We start from the raw sequence: 23,151 nt of genomic DNA on the forward strand, positions 1-23,151 counted from the left end.
TTTAATGCTTCCTTTCGCGTTTTCTAGACGAGTATTTTTATGACATGGAAGTAATAAATTATTATATAGTCCACCTTAATGCTAAGTTGTCACTGCCGTCTATGAATATCTGTCACCAAGTGTACATGAAACAGAGGTTCTGTCTAACACCGAAGTCTATTAGATGTAACAATAGGTAACTCTCTTGGACATTTTAAAAAGTTTGGCTACAACCATAGTTTTTTCCCATTTCTCAAATGTCTTACTACAATATAATACTGTTATTCAATGTATAATTAATATTATGTACTAACTAATTTCTACATTTGCTTGTTTTTTTTTACTTTTTAAATAACTGTGTCCTTTTTTCGAATGTAAGGGACAAATTTTAGGCACAGCCTTTAAACAATCAAGGACGAAGCAAGCCTATAAATTCGGTATCAAGACCCCAATTTGAAATCTCATTATCGCTAGCCGCCGCAGCCTGACCGTTCGGTTAATTCGATATCCATGCATACGGTATTAAGGAACCTTCGCTTTAAATAAATAATCTAGATGAAATGTGAAAATATATCGCGTACGTCCCTACGAGCTACGCAATGTAAAGGGCGTGTTCCACCACTTGATAAGAAATATTATTTTATATTATTCTTGAAATTGAATTTGATCTGTAAGTCGTCAAAAAGTTTGTAAGTCAGAATGAATTGCACATTAACTGCAACCTTCAATTTATCAGAATCAAAAGAAATGTAAGTACCTAATGTAGAAAATCCCATAACGCATTTTCTGAATTAACCAGGAAAACAAAGTGTACAAAAATATTTTTTTACTGTTTCTTAATATCACTTTAGAAGATTAAAATAACATTAAAGAATCATTAAAATAGATTAACATTTAATCTAAAGATCTTTTATAAACAAAATATTTACTTATTACTATCTCCTTCACCCTTACTGATGAAAGGCTTTCCTCTGTAAATAAACAAAACAAATCCATTGGCAACCCGTTTTAAAATCTTCCTTAGGTTTCTCGTAAAGCTAAATGTCCTTTCCGACCCTTTTAGGGGTTCCGGGAGGGATACCTTAAGCTGTACCACTTTTCCTAATACCTGATACAAACCATGACTTTAGATATTTATTCATTTTACATTGCTGCTCTTAAACTGTTGTCGAAACGACGTTGTGTTTGTAAACAAGCAATGTATGTTATTTGATGTAAATGAATAGTGTAATTTTCACAACTGAGTGGATGTTCTCATTAAACACAGAGTTCAATTCGCACCTAACTAAAGACAAACTAAGCGGGTGTTTAAAATAAACGACGTCCGTCGGGATATCCGTGAGTGTGTAAAGAGGATTTGTTTACTCGGAACGGTCGATTTTAATGTTATTGCGTTTGTTGCAAAAGTGTGAAAAGTCGTGTAATATTCGAATACTTTAAAACTTCTTACGATTAACATTTATATGTATGTAGACTACAGACTAACAATGAAAATAATCTTGATATTTTACGCTGAAAGCGGCTAAATCTTAGAATTTTCCAAAAAAATATTTTAAAGCAAGTGTGAACTTTCCTAATCCACATGTAGCTGGGATCGTAGGCTATGACTTCAGACATTGACAATCAATCTCAAGGTACTAAGTAGTATAAAAAGGAAAAGCATATAAATATTTATTTGAAAAGGGGAGTAATGTAATCTGGAGGCACGGCAGTGCCTCCGCCAAGTCGAGCCAAAAGAAGCGGCACGGCCGTACCATACTTTTCCCGAAGCAATTCGGCCCATTTTTGACCCCCTGTAACTTCGTTGCATATGAAGCTAGAAGCCTGAATTTTCAGGAGCCAAGCAAGCATTGTATAGACACGGTACATTTCAAATTTCATGCAATTTGAACCAGTAGTTTAAGAATTACAAGTAGTTAAAGTTCGTAATTTTGTCACTCACTCACTGACTGACTGACCGATCATCAAAAGTTTAAGGCACTTCCAGCAGACATAGAACGTTGAAATTGAGGGTACAATTAGTGTTTAGTATATAACTCATGGAAAAACTAAAATATTTTGCAATTTCTGTCCAGTTATCTAGATACACCAACTACATTAAATAACTTTGTATCCTATATAAGTTATATAGGATTACAAAGTTACATTTGCAGTTAATGAATCTGTGTTTCTGTCCGCGAAATGTACGAGTAGTAGGGGAGCCCATGATGTTAAATGGGTAGAAACTCGAGCGTCAATAGGACGTATACGATTGTGTAGATTACACGTTAGAGTGAAGAGAAGGTTGTGTGATATTTTTCGATTCACCGTGGAAATAGCTTCTAGATGATTCGAAAAATGTAAAAAGCAGAGTCAGACATACTCAAGGCGCGGAAGGTTAGTGATAGAGTATATATCTCTGATGCCGGAAATATGTTTATCTGCTGGTTTGCATAGGGGGACAGCCATACGAGAGGTAAAAATGGAAAAAAAGTAACCAGCACATTAGATTTTCAAAGGGGATATGAAGTTACCCCAGATGAGTCCCCCATTCGAAAGACTGACGATTCGATTCGAAAGACTGTCAGTGACTCTTCGAAAATGCAAAAAAAAACGTTATCTTGACACACTCGAGGGCGTAAGATTATTATACAGGAAATTCCAGCTGATGTTTTATGTTGCAGCTGACGATTTAGTGGAGGGGTTTTTTATATTGACGATTTGAAAAAAAAAACAGAATGAGAATATATAAAGAATAATGTATTTTCCATAAAATTTGCCTTTTCCTTTAGTTTGTTGTACACCATTACTTTCCAGGGATCCATGCTAATAAATGGCGCTATCAGATAGTGCATATTTTCTAGCATTATTTCCTTTGTATTAAAAAAAATACCGCACTCGAGTATGTCCAGGTATAGATTTTTTGCAACCTTATTACTCCCTAACGCCGCCCTCAAACCATCAGATTATAAATTTATTGTTTTCAGCATGTAATTAAGCTACTATAGATAATACGATTTTTTATTAATAGTCTGATGGACTTCCCTGGTTGAACCCCCCAAATGGATAGTTTAAGATACTCTATAGGATGTAAGGTATCTCCCATATCTTAATCTGCCGCGTTCGAGTCACTCTCGAAATCCCGTCTTGGGCTCCCCTACTATTATAGGCGACGTCAATTGTTTTTATTCTCGAGATAAAAGACGTTTTCAATTCCAACTTCAATTTAAATTCAATTCAAATAATGGGTGAAGTGCGAATCGAACTCGTACGTACACTGAGGGTTCCGTACCACAAAAATATTTGTTTATTTTATTTTTATTTTTACTAATTGATGTTATAGCAGCCATATAATGCATTGTGAACATTTCAAATGAAAAACGCTAAAAAATAGCAGGTCCTTATATGTTTGTCTCTGTAGTTCCTGGACTAAAAAAGGGTTACGATATCCCGTGCCTGTCGTAAGAAGCGACTACAAGGGGGCTTCCGAAGTTGGGAGTGGCAACAGGGAGCTCGAACCGTCCAATAAGTGTCCCCGGGAAGGACGGCGGTATGTGTAGTCGCATACCGTCGTGAACACCGGATAGTTTAGGAGGAGCGAAAACTGTTCTCCCAGGGCAGAGCTCGATCGAGGCATCGCGCTTAAAGGACTTCTGTTACGTTCAGTCGGAGATCCCGGAGTTCTCCAACAAACGTTGAGGACGGCCACCGGAGGATTTTAGTGCGGCTAAAGTCCCACATAACCCGGCGTCACTCCCACGTCGTCGAGTACCTTTTCAAGATTTCCTCCTTATAAAGAAAAAGAAGGTCCTTGTATGGCAACTCTCCTTTATTTGAAAGTTTTTCTTTTTACTTTTAGTACATATTGTTAAAGCGGCCACCATTATACATATTCCGTAAAAAAAATAAATTTCTATGTATTAAGGTTCCAGAAATAGAGCTCTATGTCAGACAAACGAACGGACAGCTTAGAAATAGGGTTCCGTTTTAAACTTTAGGTATGGAACCCTAAAAAGTTATATAATATCAAAAACATTCCGAATTTCTGACAAATGTCATGAGAAAAAAACTAGATGTTACGGCTAATGTGCCTAAATCAGTTAAAACGCAGATTAGCTTGTCCATTACCTAAAGTACAAAACGAGATTGTATCAATTTTCACCCCTTGACGTCGACCCGTGCATGCCATGATGCGTCGTCGTGTCATGAATTTACGACAAACATTGTATATTTTCACGAAACAATATCGCTTTGCGGCACGATGTCGCTATGTGTCACGATACGTCGTCGTGTCGTAAAAAGGCATGTGTTTTAGCCCTAAGAACAAGTCTGAAAAGATGTTTCGAATTTTAACTACATAGTTAATCTGCATATTTTCTAGCTAATCTTAAGTCTAGTTAATGTGTATGCTAACGTATTCTACAATCTAACGGTAACATACACAATATACAATAACTGTCGTGAGGTTTAGCAACTGTCACCGCATTATAAAATAATAATAAGTTTGTTTCCAAGGAAACAAGTGTTTAGGCAAAGGAGATGTTTCATTTTCGGCCATCTTATGTACATTATAACTAAAAAACACGAATAATTTGCATAATTGAAGAAAAATACACATATATTTTGATAACCTAAAGTATTCGTGTTTAAAAATATTTAAAATAAGCAATCCTCATTGAAATATTAAATATGGCGGAATACTGTCAATGTCAAGTTTTCAAAACTGTCGATGTCGGGAACCTATGTGTACCCCACACATAGGTTACTATACTCTTTGGATGTCGGTAATTCTGTATTTCGCTGTTTTTGTCGTAAAGTTATTGTTACCTTAGTACTTTACAACCTGGCTTTTGTTTTGGGTATCCCCTCATTATTTCTGAACTTAATTAATTATTTATAATAATAATAACAAAACCACCTTTTAAATAGTATCTGGTTTTATAGATGTAAGTGACATGTCAAATTAAAAAAGAAGAAGTTGTCAATTTGATATGCGTAAAAGTGGATATATACATATTATAATAGTGGACTCCAATGTAAACGTTGAATAAATATGTAGGTACTGATGAGAAGATTCCATTTTAATCCTGAATATGTTTCTGCTCTGTGCTGCTTACGATTATTGTGATTCTACCTTACTTGTTTACCCAGCTTATGTTTTATGGACTCTTGTGATTTTCGTGCGATCGCTGTGGATTGTGTTGACAAGGATTCAATATCATCAGGTAAAATATACATCAGTTGTTGTATTAATCGTGAAATAATCGTAAATAATTTTAAACTACAGAAGCTAATCTTTTTACATTTCTCTTTTTTAGATAATTACATTAGCAAGACATGGACATTCTTGGGATGACAAAATAATCAGTTATTATTGCAACTGCATCGCTGGGCAACGAACCGTACTCGTAGGTAGTTGCGCTCACATTATGCCCATTGTTTGATGTTTGGGCTGAGCTCGTCACAGGATGAAAATATTGATAAGGGAAGATATTTAAAATGAATAAATAATGTATTTAAGTGAAGAGTAAGTAAAATATGATCAAATGTGTACTTAAAGTTGTTTTATTTACACACTTAAATGTTTTAACTAAAATAAATTGGTATAGAAGTACATATTTTGGTATGTTTGTTTTAAGTCAAGATTTATGAAAGTAAATATAATTAATGTTTATCAAATATAGGCCTTGTTTCTCAATTCACACAATACAATGTTTATATATCTACGCCCATTCGCGTAAAAAAATATATTAAAAAGTATATAATGTATATAGTAAGTTAAAATAGAATGACAGATGACATTATTACGGTAATCACTACCGCCATGATGTTTTTCCACTGTTGTGTTGCAAGTTTAAGTGTAAATCATTGTTTTTTAACAATTAAACGAACATGATTTGAAGAAAATTAACCCCCTTCTTTGCAAGTTTTCTTAATTTTTAATATAGTCTACAAAAGGTGGCCGGGAGCCCATACATTTTGAAACATCTCCTTTCGGCCTTATTGAGCATAAATAAATGTCTATGAAAATATTTTTTATATGTAAGCACATAAAAAATTATAATGTTCACAATAGAAAATCCCTAATAACTTCTAAACGGATTACCCTAATTACACAATTCCTTTTGCCCTATCCGTTTTAGACATAAACCTACCAAATGGCATTAAAGACAAACCAATATATATACGAACAAAAAATCATGTTTTCAACTTACGTAATATTAGGTACGTAACATTTCAACGCAATATTACAAAAATTTAGTTAAGTTCGTTTCAAATGATTCGAAATAGGAAACTGTTATATAAATCGAGCTTAGATATCCACTTTATAACATATTCTTGCCATGATCACCAAAAATATCAGCTCCTAGTGGCTTGATAATTGATAGCTATAAAAAAACGAAAATCCACAGTTTAACGTTGAATTTAAACAACCGTCCATTGCACAATTAGGGTATTTTATTTTGCTCCATTGCTTGTACAAAACAGTTACAAACGCGTGTCAGAAATGAACTGACAGTCGCGCACGTATGCGCTCGAGTCCCCCCGAGATAACGAGTCGGTAAGTGGTGTCTACGTGTGCGTTACTTCAGCCCACTTTGTATGAAGATTTACTTCTGTTAGTTTTTATTTTGTGTTAGTACCTACCCGGAAAATACGTGGAAATTATTATAAGAAACCTTTTTAATATAAATAATTTTAAGTATGAATTTGTTAGCGGTGAGTAAACTTACTGAAAAAGGATTTACTGTTAATTTTGAAAAACGGTTGCACTATTAGTAACTCTATGGATATTATCATCGCAACTGGCCACAACGTAAATGGTATATATAAATTTAAACAATTTGTCAAATCACCGATATGTAATTTGACAATGTCAAATAAATATTGGCATAGAAGACTAGCCCATATTAATCCGGAATATATGCGAATTTTAAAGAATATTATGACTGGTCTTGATAATGTGAACATTACCGACGGATATGACGACTAGTAAGAAACCATTTCCAAACCTCTGAACGCGAACGAACGATATACTGGAGATCGTACATACAGATTTATGTAGTCCCATGGAAGCTAGTTCACTCAACGGTTCAAGGTACATGTTATTATTTATCGACTATTATTCTCGAATGACACGATGAATGTTTATTTTCTAAAACATAAGAGTGAGTCTTTAAGAAATTTAAAAAATATAAAGTGTTGAAAAAGGAACTAGCAAGTCGAACAAATGTATGAGATCAGATGGTGGGACGACATTTTGTAATAGAGCTTTCAATATTTTCTTATCAACAAATGGAATTCTACATTAGAAGGCGATACTGTATACCCCTAAACAAATTGTTGTGGTTGAAACAGCTAACAGAACTATTATTGTATATGCGACAAGTCTAAAACTGATGTTATCATTATTAAATAAATATTTCATTTCATTTCAGAAGTCAGAAGTCTATTATAAATTGAAACTAATTTGAGCAAGAGCAGTAAATACTGTGGTTTATATCAAAAACCGGAGTCCGACGAAGTCAGTGAAAGATTACCAATGATTTTTGTCGGATATTCAGAAGAAAGTAAGGGATGTCGATTATTTAATACGAAGACACGTTAAATCCCAATAAATAAATAAATAAATAAATCACAATCAGTAGAGATGTTTTAGAATGTTTTTCCTGAGGATAACGGGCATAATTTCAGTTGTCAAAATAGTAACTTTTTTAGATTTAATTTATTGTCATGTTCGAATGAAAGTGATGATGAATGGCAAGATTATTTACATAACTACAAAGACTACCTAAACAATTTAATTGCCTTTAAAAAATCTGTTGTTGAGATTCAACTAGTGGAAGGTACCGGAAAGGAAAAGAGTAGAAATATCTACAAAAAGGAATGAGATGCCATCAAAAACAATGCTTGTAAAAAAATCCAAGTCTCGCCATTCAATTCTTCTACCGTAAAAAGTCTTGAGATCTATGTAATACCAAGCCGGTAATGTATGCAGTCCCTACTTAAGAGACCTTCTGTCTTAAGGTATTATCTCACTATCTAACCTAACAACATCTTATGGGACCATACCAATTTTAAAAATATTTTATGTTCTAAATAAATTGACGTGGCAATCGTACTTGTGTGATGCGATATGATAAGATGAAAACACAATGTGACTTGCAGTACGATTGCCACGTTAATTTATTTAGAACATAAAATATTTTTAAAATTGGTATGGTCCCATGAGATGTTGTTAGGTTAGATAGTGAGATAATACCTTAAGACAGAAGGTCTCTTAAGTAGGGACTGCATACATTACCGGCTTGGTATTACATAGATCTCAAGACTTTTTACGGTAGAAGAATTGAATGGCGAGACTTGGATTTTTTTACAAGCATTGTTTTTGATGGCATCTATATTGTCCCCATAATTTAGACAAATCAAACGACAACTCACATGTATCCGTCAAAAATCCATAAACAATTTTGCTTAACAATGAGGCATACCTACATACAAGCATATCACATACGCTCATAAAACATTACCCTCTGTAATTTGGTAAAAAGAAACAAACCTAGCAATGGAATAGTAATGGCAGTAATGTGTTGTTGAACATATTCCAGAACCAGAATACGAAACTCCAAATCAATCATATAGATACCCGGCCGAAGACCCAACCTTCTGAATGCCTTTTCAGACTTGTGCTGAAGTCTGTGAATTCTAGAAACCATAAATTCAATTCGCAACCTTGTAGTTCTGAAGCGAAATTATTTAACGATCTAGCTGAAACTCCGAAGGCTTCAAGACTCAATGCAGACTCAATAGTTAAACGGAGCGGTATTAAATGTGGGAGAGGTCTTATACTACTCGTATTTCTACATTCTCGTTTCTGTGTATTGAATTTGCACAGGAGCACGCAGTCCATTTAAATGTACAAATTAACACAAATGCACGGGTAGCATTACTTCTGAGGAATAAGTAAGTCGACCATGTAAATGTATGCAGCCCTAAGCCCTAACTGAAGCAGCATAATGTTACCTGGCATCCACACTGTCACAAGAAAACACAGAACTACTTCACGCTAGGGATAGATAAGGTTTTTATATAATATGGAAATAAAACGTGCAAAGAGCCCACCTGATGTTAAGTAGCTACTGCCGTCCATGGAAATCTGCAATCAACTTCAGATAACGCCGCTACCCCTAAGGGCTAAGCAGAATGTCTTGAAAAAGTATGTGTATGTAAGTGGTGATACGTTCCCGGTACAATCATACGAGTTCTACCACCTTAGTAATCAGAAGTAAATACAATCGGAACGGAAATTAAATGCCTGTCTTCTCGGAGTGTGAGCGTTTGATTTGAAGCAACTGGCGTAATTGATGCCTTGACATCCAACTTAGATCAAAATAATAGCTCAGTCTATGATATTCAACCGAGGATGCTACGTATTTAGACTCTTACGAGTAAACTGGAGATTTGTGTTTCGAATTGCAGCACATTCGATTACTTATTTACTATGTTTATATGACTATGTATGAATTATTTTTTAAATTAAAAGGTTTGAGCGTGTCGGTAAGTTGTTTACGAATCAGCACTTTATCATAGTTATGGGTTCAATGTGATCATACTAAAAGAAAACCTTCACAGGCTGTAAATCCGGTTACTTTTAGGTAACTTTTATCGAAACTGAGTTTTGTTTCCTTCGATATCTATACTAATATTATAAAGAGGAAAACTTTGTTTGTTTGTTTGATTGTAATGAATAGGCTCAAAAACTACTGGACCAATTTTAAAAATTCTTTCACCATTCGAAAGCTACATTATCCACGAGTAACATAAGCTATATTTTATATGAAATATATTTGATAAATAGATTTTGACGCGGTACAAAGTTTGCCGGGTCAGCTAGTTACTTATAGACACCGGATACTAAATACTACAATTGTTATGTTTAAATCTTATTTATGCATGCAATTATAAGTACGCTTTCTACACTTACATCATCACATTAAGATCGTCTATGATCTTCCCTGTGTCGAACCAGACCAGAATCGAAATTCATCATTTATATATATTTTCCGGGGTTCAAACCAGAAACACTCTGCGGGTCCATTACGCGGGTCGTCAAACCTAATTTAGTCTAATACATAAAGTTTTGATGTATAAAGTAAATAAACATTAAATATTATGAAAGCATATTACAAAAGCAACTTGTACCGCAAATGTACTGCGGGATTTCCGTAAACATCTGGCCCGTTAACTACCAAACGGAACCAGCGACAATAATTACCGTTCAAACAATGCTAATGGCAAGCTTTATGCAACAGTGCTGTGGAGAGAATTTTGATTAAACCGTATGCATCGTCTGACGCTGATGATTATTCAAGTCTTGGACAGAAGGTCCAAATTTATGACTTTCATACAACTATACTATAATGTTGATGAAACTTTTGATAAAATTTACAAAACTGTCTTTTTTAAATATTGTCTTTAGTTATGGGTATCGATCTTAAGATGTAGTATGGATCTGTCTAGTTGTATTTTACTTTTGTTATTAAACGGATTGTTGTAGAACGCTCATTATTAATACTCAATCTGTCCAAATTTAGCTTACCAATAATTGAAATTTGACAACTTCAACTTTGCAGACATTGTCATATATCGATCTTTGGTGAGCCGTGCAAATCCTAATGCTCGAAAAACTGAAATTACTTTGCTTTTAGCTAACACCAATTAAAACTTGTCAGTCAATGGGTATTATTTTTTTGTTAGTCGTGTCCTTCTTTTGGTTGATGTTATATCTTGCACACCTTTTATGAAGATAATTTTACTTAGATGAAGTCCTAAAAATGCTGACAAGAACAAGTTTTTACAGATAACACTACACTTCTTAAAACTATCTGTAGCATTTTCTTAAACTTGTAAAACGACATTGATGGTTGGTTGTAAAGAGATTTAACAGGACAACGTTATCCTTGTAGGTATGCCTACGAGAGATTGCTCCTACAATTTCCAATGTAAACTCTCAACTTGACACATTTCGACCCTGAATGACGGATAATTTCCCAACAAAGAAGCCCCAAATTCGAAGTGGCCTTTCAGGTCAGATAATAGGCCGTCGATCAATATGTCCCTTCCAATAATAAATGCAAATGAAAACAGCTTGCTGAATTATGCACGGTCCATCCCGATATCGAATTAGACCCGTAGCCTGTGATCGCTGTTTTACGGAAAAATACGTGTTAAGAAAATTGGCGTTTACGTCACGTTGACCGTACCGCACCGAACAGTCGTCGCTGGCAAATCTTTACAGATCAATCGTCAAGTCATTTTTTATTATAACATATAGCTTTCACTACTCTTTTTTAAAACTAGTGCGTAATCGCTAAATTCCTCATCTCCTTTTTGTTTAAAGCAAGAAAGTTTATTCGTTTAGCGATAGTCCGAACATCATCGTTCTTCTATCAATTCTATCAATGCATTTTTAAAGTTTGTGCTTATTACAATTCTTCAAGTTGTTTCAGTCAATTTTTCTCGATTTTTCTGTGTAACAAACCTGAACGTCACCACGATAAATTATAAAATAAAACTTTAATGAAGTTATAAAAGCTCAATGAAATTATAAAACGAAAATTTATAATATAAAAAATATGTCATCTAATTTTCATTAAAGTAGAAACGTGCCGGACACTTTTATCGAGCCGTATGTATATCACCACTGTCAGTGGAGTCAACTGAGTTTTTGTTGTCGATGTTCAATTTGTTCTTCGCGAAGGGCGGCTTCAAATTAATTAATTCATCTCCCGCCCCAATACTATGGTCCTTTGTTTTTGATTATTACACAGATTGCTTTTTGAACGGCGCATAATTGTGAAACGGGTTCCGTATTAATTTACATCTCAGTTCGTAAGGAATACATTTACTGAAAATACGGATTTCATTCCCACTGAAAGGATACCAAATCCAATTGTTTCTCAATTGTAGAAACAACTCAATGAGAGCTTGCTTTTAGCGCAAATGTTTGAGATACTTCAGACGTTTCTACCCATTCAAAGTATAAACGATTTGTTTAGTTATTCTGAGGTACGCGTGGAAATTATTATGGAGAAGAACACAAGTAAATATTCAAACAGAGGTATACTGATATACTGAAATTTGGCCTGTAGATTCTAAATTGATTGCTTTAAATAATAGACTTTGACATTACAAAATACTTTGCAACTTGTTTGCAACAAGTAAGTTTTGATTACTAAACTAAGTACCTACTAATTAAATTATTAAAGTTTGTGTCATATACAGTCTGGTCATAATGTATAAATATCCTTTAAAACAAATGATTACTCAATGTAGATCTCAGCTGTGTACTACGACTAGAAAGCATCGCAGCCATGAAAACACCTCAATTATATAACTCATTATGTATTCGGAAAAGTGTAAAAGACACAAATTTTAACCCGTACCTATGTCATTCTCTAAATTATAATAGTGTTTTTGTTGACATTCTTGTTATGCACTAGGAGAGTAATCAGTTGGAAATAAAGAGCTGAATAGCTGAAACTGCATACTGAAGTACAAATTAACGAGGCCAACCTCGTTACCCAGAAAACTAAAAAGCCTTTATCATTCGAAAAATGTACTGGCGTGAAAATGTTAGGGCCGCTCCGTCGAACAAAACACCATCCGGTCTCCGGGCTTATTGCGACATGGTTCTTAATTAGTGTTCATTTGATTTGCGTTGGAACCTTTGTTCGCTCATTTTTTGTATTCTGCGATACAAACAAAGTTGAGAAAAGTTTAGTATTAGTTCTCTGAGTCTGTATACTTTGAAAACTTTGATGCAGAGATGAAATTTAATTTGCTGCGGAACTTTAGATTTGTATATTAACTTTACTTTTATATAGTTAAAGAAAATAAGTTCTAGATGATCCGAGTGGTATAATGCCGTAATTCTGAAGGATCTGGGTTCGGTTCACGGTAGAGTTACATGTCCTTGGGTTAAGGTTTATGTACTTGTTTTTGTTCTGAATTTTAAGAGCCTTGTATGAAAGGACGGGTTATTATTATTAACTGTTATAAAAAGCTCAATGCCTGTTAATTAAAAATCTGTAGAATAATAAAATCGCTTCAAATTTTATTTTTAAGAGAAGTTAATTACTTGTATTTTCCCGCTATCGAGAAAAATAGGATCATATTTTAAAATTGAATATTCTCGAATATGAAGTGCCATTAGTTTAAGAAATTTGAAGAGTTTTTTTGCAGTAAAGTATTTTTTTTACCGATTTAGTGTTTTGCCATTGATTGAAAATATGTAAACTCAACATATGGAGAAGAACGAGTTGTTGGAAATGGATTCAGATTTTATTCCATCTCAATTTTGTATTCAATGAAATTTCAGTTTCAGTTATTCGGAGATTATTTCAGTTTCCATAAGTGGAATTTGAAACTTACCTATCTGTGATTGGCTTCATATAGAGCTAGTATTACATATATGAAGTTGGTAACACATATCCAAGGTACGCAGTGTCCCCTTACCATTATACTGTACAGGAGATTAATTTACTTGTAAAATGCAATACCCTCTCACGTTTGAAGCTTCATATTTGTCTGAGGTGCATGAGGAAGCAATTTGGAATACCCCAAGGTGCGGCGCATGAAATGTTGAGAATTAGATATTAGTGTTATTATTAGCCTAAAACAAAAGTAAATTTTAAGACAGTCTACAGATTTTCTGTTTTATTTTTCAAGTTAAAAAAATAAACTTTATAAATATTTACATAATTCAAAACTACGAACAATTGAACAGAAACATTGAATAGAAAATGATATGTACAAAATGTTATTTAACGAAACTACACGCACAAATAAACGCATATATTACCATTTTGCCGCGAGCTAATTCCGATCTGATAAAACCAATTTTGTTAAACTATTTTAATGCACGAAAAATGAATATTGATAAAGCATTAATGAGTTTAACATTGGAACAGTATTTGAATAGATTTTTAAGTAAATAATCATGATTGTTTTATGTAATTCGCACGTTCGGATTCGAATTTTAAAAATAATTATAGTTCAAAAACTAAAAAACACGCTTTTATGATAAAATCAACTAAAAAGTAGAAAATAATTTTCAATCTAAGAATCAATTAAGGAACAGTAAATAGTATAATTGTGGAAAAAGTGTGGGGTGCTTTTCGAACCTGATAAATGGAGCACCCCACACTTTTTCCACAATTATACTATTTACTGTTCCTTAATTGATTCTTAGATTGAAAATTATTTTCTACTTTTTAGTTGATTTTATCATAAAAGCGTGTTTTTTAGTTTTTTGAACTATAATTATTTATTAATTTTTAGTATTTCTCGTTATAGCGGCCACCATTATTCATCGTTTGTAAAAAAATCAAGTGTCTATCTATTACGATTTAAGAGATAAAGCCCAACGACAGACGAACAGACCGCAGAGGGTTTCGTTTTAACCTTTGAGTACGGAATCCTAAAAATCATTCTACAAGAGCGCATTATAGATATGTTTCAGAACATTTGAGTTATAGGGAAATATCATTATTATTTTCTAAACTAAAAATCACGATATAAAAGTTACGCCTATTGAAACTAAATAGCAATAATTATTTGCAATCTAAAGTTGCGATGGACTTTGCTGAAGGTGTTTGAAAAATCTCGCCTCGAAAATCTTTAATCCAGAGGATGTTGATAAGGACAATGGTACAAAACTATTAATGTTTAAAATATTGAATTGTCATCGGTCCTTAATAAGTATGCCAAATTTCGAGTTAATCCGACGTTTTGAAGGGGGTTAAAATCATGTTCAAAGATTCCGTTACATACTAACATACCAACATACCAACATACATACGTCTGAAGCTAATAAAAGCGTGTTAAAAATAGTAGTAGTACAGGTACAGGCATAGTAAAATTTAGAGGTGTGGGTAGAAACCTAAACATTTTACTTAGAGTTGCATTTATGACTTTTCAAAGTATTATTGTAAACCATTTTCTAATATATTAATTATTTTCTAGTTATTAATAGACTGGTATGGAGACCGAACCACGTGGCAGAGCGGTTACCACACCGGTCTGACGCGCAGAGGGTCCCGGGTTCGATCCCCGGCAAAAGAAAAATCTAAACTTAGGTTTCTGTTTCTGGCTCTGGATGTTCGTGTTCTTGTCTCTTTGTGACTATTGCACCCACGAAGAGAATATAGGGAATCCTAGTGTGGGGCTGTGAGTGTAGATTTTTCTAATATATATGTAATGATTTGTACCGTAATCAAAGTTACTAATAAGTAGGTAAAAATATTTATAAATGACACGCTAACCTCACATTACTCATCTTAAAACTTTACAAATAAACTCTAAGAGGGATGGGCCTTCAATTTCTAGATATCCAACCGAGATCGTGCAACGTTACGACGAACGTAAATAATAGGATAAACGGTGTAATCCTCTTGGACGCTGTATTTCCTCGCGATCCTGCCACGTCAGAGGTCGGTCAGTACAGGCTTCGTTCCTGAAATACAGCTTTTAGGCATAGAGTACACTTTAGAAAACACTTTTGAAGGTAGATGTTTTTATTAAATTGTGGAAGCCCTATTGACCTTTAAAAAATACGGATTACGGTGATACTGAATTAATTTATTTTTTATAGGTACCTATACGAAGACACTTATGAAGTAACTGTACTTCTATTTCTATTATGAAATTATGTATATTTAATAAAATTTTACGAAGTAGGTACTCTCTATTTCCAAAATAAAAACCGTGATCGCGCAACGTCAGGACCAACGTACATAATAGGATAGGTGTAATCCTTTTGGATGTTGTATTTCCTCGCGATCCTGCCACGTCAGAGGTCGGCCGACAGTCCAGGTTTCGTCCCTGAAATATAGCTTTTAAGCCCAGCATACACTGTAGAAAGAGTTTTTGGAGTTACTTATTAATCTGATAATGGACGTTCTTTCGTTTCTTTATAAACTTGTTTTACGTTTTAATTAGTTATTTATTTTGTTTGGGATAATGAGTAATTGTTAATTTTATTACCTAATAGATTGTCTGCTATAGGAAGGACAGGAATTATGACAGGAATAGACTTTAATGAAGAAGATTAGGAAATAATCGGAATCAGCGAAGTGTACTATATCAATTGCATCCAATTGGTCCATCTGTAAATGTTCTATCGATAAAACGTTGTGCATACGTTAGACTGCAATATAATTCTTATTTAAATTTTAATAGAATTTGTTGTGTCATGATTGTAATATATCCTAAATCGAAAATCATTTCAGTTAACACTTTATCGGTAAGAAAAGGAAATAAATATTATTTAAAACAGACGCGTTAACATTTCAATACCAATAACTGAATTTAAATTTGAAACATAACAATATTACCAGCTCTGCAATGTTATTTTTTCAATGCTGCATTTAAAGTTTAGCGGTGTAGTCTAGCCTTACTCAAAGCAGCGGAGCATTACGCACAAAATTGAACTCCAGTGAACTAAGCGGCATTTCGTTCCAGCATTGAGCTGGTTTGATCAAATTAGAGCTGTACGCCCAAATAAAGACGAAAAACACACTCTTTTTAAACGAATTTTCTTTTTGTCGAATCGCTGACCTGTCATTACTAGATTTAGGTCATTTGGTGTATTTTCGCAGTACAGTATTTTTAGTTAGTATATATGAATAGTTTTATTAGCTATAAAAAATTATATTATATATTTATATTGTGCGTTAATTATTAATTGATAGTATTTTGTTCCGATGATTAAGCCCGCATTTAAACATAACTTTTGTAATTTGAGAACTTAGCATACACAAGCGGCGTAGGGTAACACGTCATTGTTAGGTAGGAATTGTTCTGTTTTTCTTATTTCATCTTTTATTTGTAAAATTAGTAATTGTAATTTATGGTACTACTCTAAATACCAGGAAAGCATACGCTTAAATATGCCTACTATATCTGTGCCACATTTAATAATTATTTCAGTGTAACGTCATTATCATCATCATCATCATCATCATCAACCCATTATTGTCCCACTGCTGGGCACGGGTCTCCTCTCAGAATGAGAAGGATTGGACCATAATCCACCGCGCAGGCCAAGTGCATATTGGTAGAAGTCACATACCTTTGAGACTTTTTTTTCTAAATCTCTCAGGTATCTCAGGTTTCCTCGCGATGTTGTCCTTCATCACTTTAGCAAGTGATAATTAATTTCTAATATGCACATAATCAAAAAAAAACAGAAGTACGTCCCTGGTATTTGAATCTCAGACCCCTCGATCGATAGGCCGAGCTTCTTGACCACTATCTTGGCTATCACTGCCTCAGTATAAGTACCAGTATAACGAGGTAAAAGTTAATTATTTATTACATTGTAAGAGATAACATACCTATCCAAGCTATAAGGCATCAGTATAATAGGCGCCGTGATGTGGTTAATCACACAAAAATGAAATAGAAATAGAAGAATATAATATAATATAGAAAAGCTATAACTCTTCTACATTTTTTTTTATATAATATAGGAGTAGCAGACGAGCATGCAGTCCACCTGATGGTAAGTGGCTACTGCCGCCCATGGACATCTGTAATCAACCCCAGATAGGATTAGATATACCTACCTGAGGTCGGCCACAGATGCGCTGCTACCCCTGAGGACTAAGCTGGAATGCCTCGGAAAAGTATGTCTCCCTTACCACACCCTTTAAAACGGAACACAGCAGCGCTTAACACTGCTGCTATTAGGCAGAAATAGGTGTTTTGGTGGTGCCGCCGGAGTCGAACCACAAAGGGTTCTACCACCTTCAAAACATTATAATATAATTAACTACATAAACTTACCTACCTAAGTTATTCCAACTTACTCTACAGACGTAACTACGCATTCTTTTAATATATCGTACCCATATACTTGTATTGGGCAACAGGTTTCCTTGTGATACGTAACTATAGACAGCGAATTTTCCACTGAAAATAATAACCTCTTAAGTATATCTTAAAGGAATAATCCTATGGTCTTATATTAAAACGATTAAAGTCTAAGGCACTGAATACTAACGTCATACAATTTTATTCATGCGATGAATACTCCGCACCTTTAGAATTTATAGCTCCACAGCAATAAATAAGCACCTCGGACCATTAGCTCCAGATAATTCTGCTTTATTGTAATTTTATGCGCCACATTACCTCGAGGATGCATACTCTAGAAGATTAATTACTCGAAGGGGTCGATGCAAATCGTATCGTGCGATGCCTCGATGGATTTGTCTGGTATTCCACTAGTTTTGGTTGGTTTGCGCTGTATCTATTCGGTAGCTGAGATTTAGCTTTTAGCGTTGCTGGACGCTATTCATCATTTGCTCGGCTAGCATGATCGATGTGAACTATAGAAGTAAGAATCGAGCATGCAGTTCACTTAATGGTAAGTGGCTACTGCCGCTCATGGACATTTTGAATCAGCACTATTAGACTTTAACCATATAAGATTCAACCACAGTCTATATCTCAAAGAATCCATATTTATTTAATTTAAAATAATGTAAATGGTATATACCTACAACATTTTAAATTACAGGAACAGAAAAATATAAGTATCAAATAACATTTAATAACCTTTTCCTCACTAATTTAACTTACTAATGAATAATTTACCCTACTAACTAATTATCTTAACCTTTCTCATTTATGTTGAGAAATTCTACTAATACGATAGAACATACATGTATTTTATATTCTAGTTCTATGTATTCGGTCACTTTGATAGTTACTGATAAATTGTGTTGCAATTCTAGAGATTTAGTTCCCCAAATACCGATACCAATATCCGCTTACTAAAGATAGAATGTGTGTTCTATCCTTTTGTTTTCTATTGAAACTGTAGCACAATATTGTAGTTACGATATCTGTCTGCATCTCTACTGGAGATTTCTGCTAAATCAATAAGGGGAAATCATCATCATCATCATCACCATTGCGTCCTAATATTATTTTTTGGACAACTTTACATATCCACGTTGCGTTTAATTTATTTTGGATATGACGGCTCCAATACAAAATCTATCAAGCTTCTTCCTAAGTTGCGATATGAATAGGACCCACGTCAAGCGATGTCTGTCACTGTACTGTACTGACCCAAATATGTAAAATGAATTGTTGGACTCGTTGCAGATGAAACTTCCCCCATTTAAATATTTTTTTATTCATATCCTCAACCCTGAAGATGATTACAGGCGACTGCAAATCTAAATCAGTGGTAGCTTTAATAGAACCTTCTTACTTAATAGAAGCATATCAATTAAATACTCCACATATCTTTCATAGAGTGAAATAGTTTTCATCAAATACTTATATAGGATAGCAGGATAGCAGTTTAGCGCGGACTACATCTATTTAATGTCTACCACGCTTCTATTCTCTTAGCGTGTGTTAAGGATGCTAATGACAAATCAAGACTCAAAAGATCATATAAAAATCATTTTTCAAAATTCGTTGCTTAGATTTATATCCAGATCCTTGTTTATGCTATACTAGTGTCCTGATTACTTGGCATAGATATATTATCTATGTGACTTGGCAAATCATACATTTAAAAATCGTTTTGCGATTGTGTGATAGTGACAACTAGTGACAGATTGTTACAACACATACGCATTCCTTTTAAATGGTCATTACAATATAAATATCGTAGAAATATAGAATCGACACAATTAAAAAGGGTTATTATAACTACAGATACAGGCGAAGTATCAGAAGTTACTGAAGTTTTTAAAAGAAAACTAAAATCACATTTCCAAATTTTATTTTTTACAACGGAACAGATGATACAACGTAAGTACTTTTTACATTTAACTAGGCATTTACAAGTATTCAATATTCGGTCCAATTTGGTAATTTGCAATGGTTATTTATTATAGCTTTATACAATAACTGACGGACATTCTAATATAGACTTTAGATATTTTAGTTCACAAAACAAGGTTTATCTTTTGTAATGAGTTCAATAGAAAATCATAAACTTAATTATAAATTGCTGGCAGATTTTTGATCAAAATGTGTTAGGAGAATTCGGGGGAAGTTTGTTATTAATTTGTTAAAAGAATTTGGGGTAGGTCACGGTTGTACGCTACTCGGCTTTTTCTATACAATATTGTGTTGTAATAATTTAATAATATTAGGGTATCCAATTCGTTGAAATGTTATTTTCAAACAGTGTTTTGTTTTGTTATTTAACGAAACAAACAACTGCACAAAGTTTATAGTGCAATAATAGTCATAAATTCTTAGATATTCGGTAGAAATTGACGAGACTCCTCAATTCATCCACGGAAAATTCTTCCTCCTTCTGGTTTCTGTGTAGCATCTCATTTAACAATTCTTCAAAATCCAAATTTGGACAAAGGTATCTCCTACAAAAGGTGATTATTTTGTAGTCACTGTTCAGTTGTCGGTGACTTGTTAAAATATCTTCACTGGGAAACCTTGACTATCTCCTGAATTTAATCCCTTAATCACCTTCTACGCAAAGCAGGAAAAAAGGGGGTGGATATTCGATGCCACCACACGACTAACCTTGTAATAACCTCGTTTATCATCATAAGCGAGTCGATGATATTTACAAAGATCCCAAAAGATATATTATTCCATCATTCAAAGTCCCGATACATTTAAATTTATGTCACGGACGCTGATGGAGTGATATTATGATTTGACGAAGATAACAATATTGGATATTGATCCTCAAGATTTCCGTATATGATATTACTTTGAACGAGATATTCGTTTTCGTAGTTGATACTTAAGTGATTGGTTTATCGAGAAATTTTGTATTCAGGTAGTTTATCTCGATAGTCTCCAAAATTCAATTTCGAGACGTAATTAGAATAAATTAATTTTACTTAGTAACTAGAACAACCTCAGAATATTGAAATAACATTAATTTGTAAGAGTAGGTAATCAGTAATATTCATAGTAATTTGATTATTTTGCGCAAAAAACTGCTCCGTTTTGTGTTCTGAATTAGTCGGATTATACTACTATGGTACACACAAACAAACCAATTTTATTTATTTAGATTCTTTAGATAACAAAGTAGTCTTAAAACGTCGAAAAGCAATCAAACTGAACGCTATTAAATCGCCAATTACACGGTAGAAATATTTTACTTTCAAGTTTAGGTTTTAATGAAATCAAAACTCCGATCCTTCCCTCCGTGATTGAAGTTGGTGTTTTACTTTGCTGAAATCACCACTAATTAGTTAGCTATCTGATAGAACTCATGTTATATAATTCTACTTTTAAATGCTTTACTATTCTCTTATTATTTTTCTTTCCGATGAAAAAATGAGTCACTATTTGACCAATTAAATTGTGTGGTTTAAAGTAACTCCAAATGTTCCATAAGCTTAGGTGTGATTAGCTTATTTTAATTGAAATTTATTATTATTTTAGACGTGGTTATAGATTTTGGTTCGCCTCGCATCTACTCCATAACGAAACACCTTGCAAAAAGGTGATAGAATCTGTGAAGGATCTTGAATATTTTTTTTTTGATTTTGATTTTGGCCCGTGTGGTGGGGCGACCACCATACTAGTTAGTTATAGAGATGGTAAGTGCTAATATATGTATATGTCCAATTGTGCATAACAATTTTCTATATGATGTATGTAGTTATTTTACCATGTAATTTCGTAGAAGCCATACAAAATTACGAACTAGGTTGGAATTCGATTCTTTGAGAATGTGGACGGTAAATAGAATTGAAAATCGTCCCTTTCACTAAAATTCCGGGAGTGCTAACCGTCGCCTCTTTGCCTGGAATCGGTCGGAATTGTTTGAAGCCGGCTGAAATGCACGCTTTTACACTTTGCTTTTACTATAGAAATTCTAAACTGAAATCCGAGAAGTGTGTTGAGTAACGCCAGTGTTTAAGATTTTGTATTGTATCGATATCGAGTTTCATCTCTTTTTATGTCCCACTGCTGGGTGCGAATCGCTCTTATAACTGCTGCACTGGTCCAATCATATATGTAGAATGTTTGCGAAAAAATTCGAAGCCTATGGGTCCAATACAGATTAGTAAAGACAAGGTGTTTATACATTTATTCTATTGTTCGATTCCAGTTTATGTGTAGGGACGAATATATTTGTTTACGTGTACGTTAATACTATTGAACTTAAGACATAGGTGTCTTGTCTAGGGACAAGAAGTAATCCCGGGAACGTGTATAGATCCTGTGGGATAGTATTGACATTTGTAACAATTGTTAGGAACAGCCGAGCAGCAACCACGAAAACGACAAAAATATTAATGTATTTACCAAAATTACATTCTCATAATTATTACATAAGCACAACATTAAACATAATTAATAATAATATTTTTAACATAAATTCAAATGGTATTAATCAAATATAGAATTATTTAATGTGTTATTTAATTTTAATTGTTGTAAGCAGTTTGACGCTTACAATAAAATAAAAGTAAAATATTATTTTAGGTTCAAATGATTTACATGCCGATTTCGTTCAGATAGTCCAATTAGAATGTCCCTTTTATAATGTAAATATAAAATATCATAATATATCAAGTGTAATAAAAACAAGAAATATTAAAATAACAGCCATGATAACTTTAATTTTAGGTAGTAGAAAATAATCCGATTTAATTTAATTAGTTAATTACAATCAGAATTACTCCTAAGCATGGCGCGTGTTAAATTCTGATATGACTATTTCGTGCAAAATTATTTACAGCAGTTTCGTTATTATTTATCGTTATACGCTATAACATACGTCTATAATACATACATTAAATGTACTTACTACTATATGTAGCAGTCGCTTCACCCTTAGACATAAGCTATATTCATATGGGTCATTCGCTTATTAGGTAAGACGTTATTATCGTAAAATATTTAATAATTTAAGAATGCCATTAATATTGGAACCGTCGGTATTATTACAGTGCTTTTTTTATCAAAAATGTGAATTAAATTAACAACATGTAGGCAATATACTTAAGAAAGGTTGCATACTTGTAAAACAAACAAAGCTGAATATTTAAGTTGAAAGATGATTAACTACAATAACGTATTTTTCGTGTATTACTTAAGATATAAATCATTCTTACTGCTACAATGAATAAAAAAAATACAAAACTTAAAATTGCAACATGCGACACG

At 33.5% G+C, this 23,151-nt stretch overlaps 1 long non-coding RNA gene across 1 annotated transcript; it reads left to right on the top strand.

Annotated features, from left to right (window-relative positions):
* The first annotated feature begins 1,730 nt into the window (after positions 1 to 1,730).
* On the top strand, positions 1,731 to 7,603 carry LOC140750144 (uncharacterized). Its single transcript, XR_012103171.1, has 3 exons — positions 1,731 to 5,183; positions 5,277 to 7,057; positions 7,398 to 7,603. It is a non-coding gene; the product is annotated as an uncharacterized LOC140750144 (long non-coding RNA).
* Positions 7,604 to 23,151: the final 15,548 nt, after the last annotated feature.

This window comes from Epargyreus clarus, unplaced genomic scaffold, assembly GCF_041222505.1.
Source record: "Epargyreus clarus isolate Ecla_fem2 unplaced genomic scaffold, WU_Ecla_fem_2.2 ptg000019l, whole genome shotgun sequence".
Taxonomy (NCBI): Eukaryota; Metazoa; Arthropoda; class Insecta; order Lepidoptera; family Hesperiidae; genus Epargyreus; species Epargyreus clarus.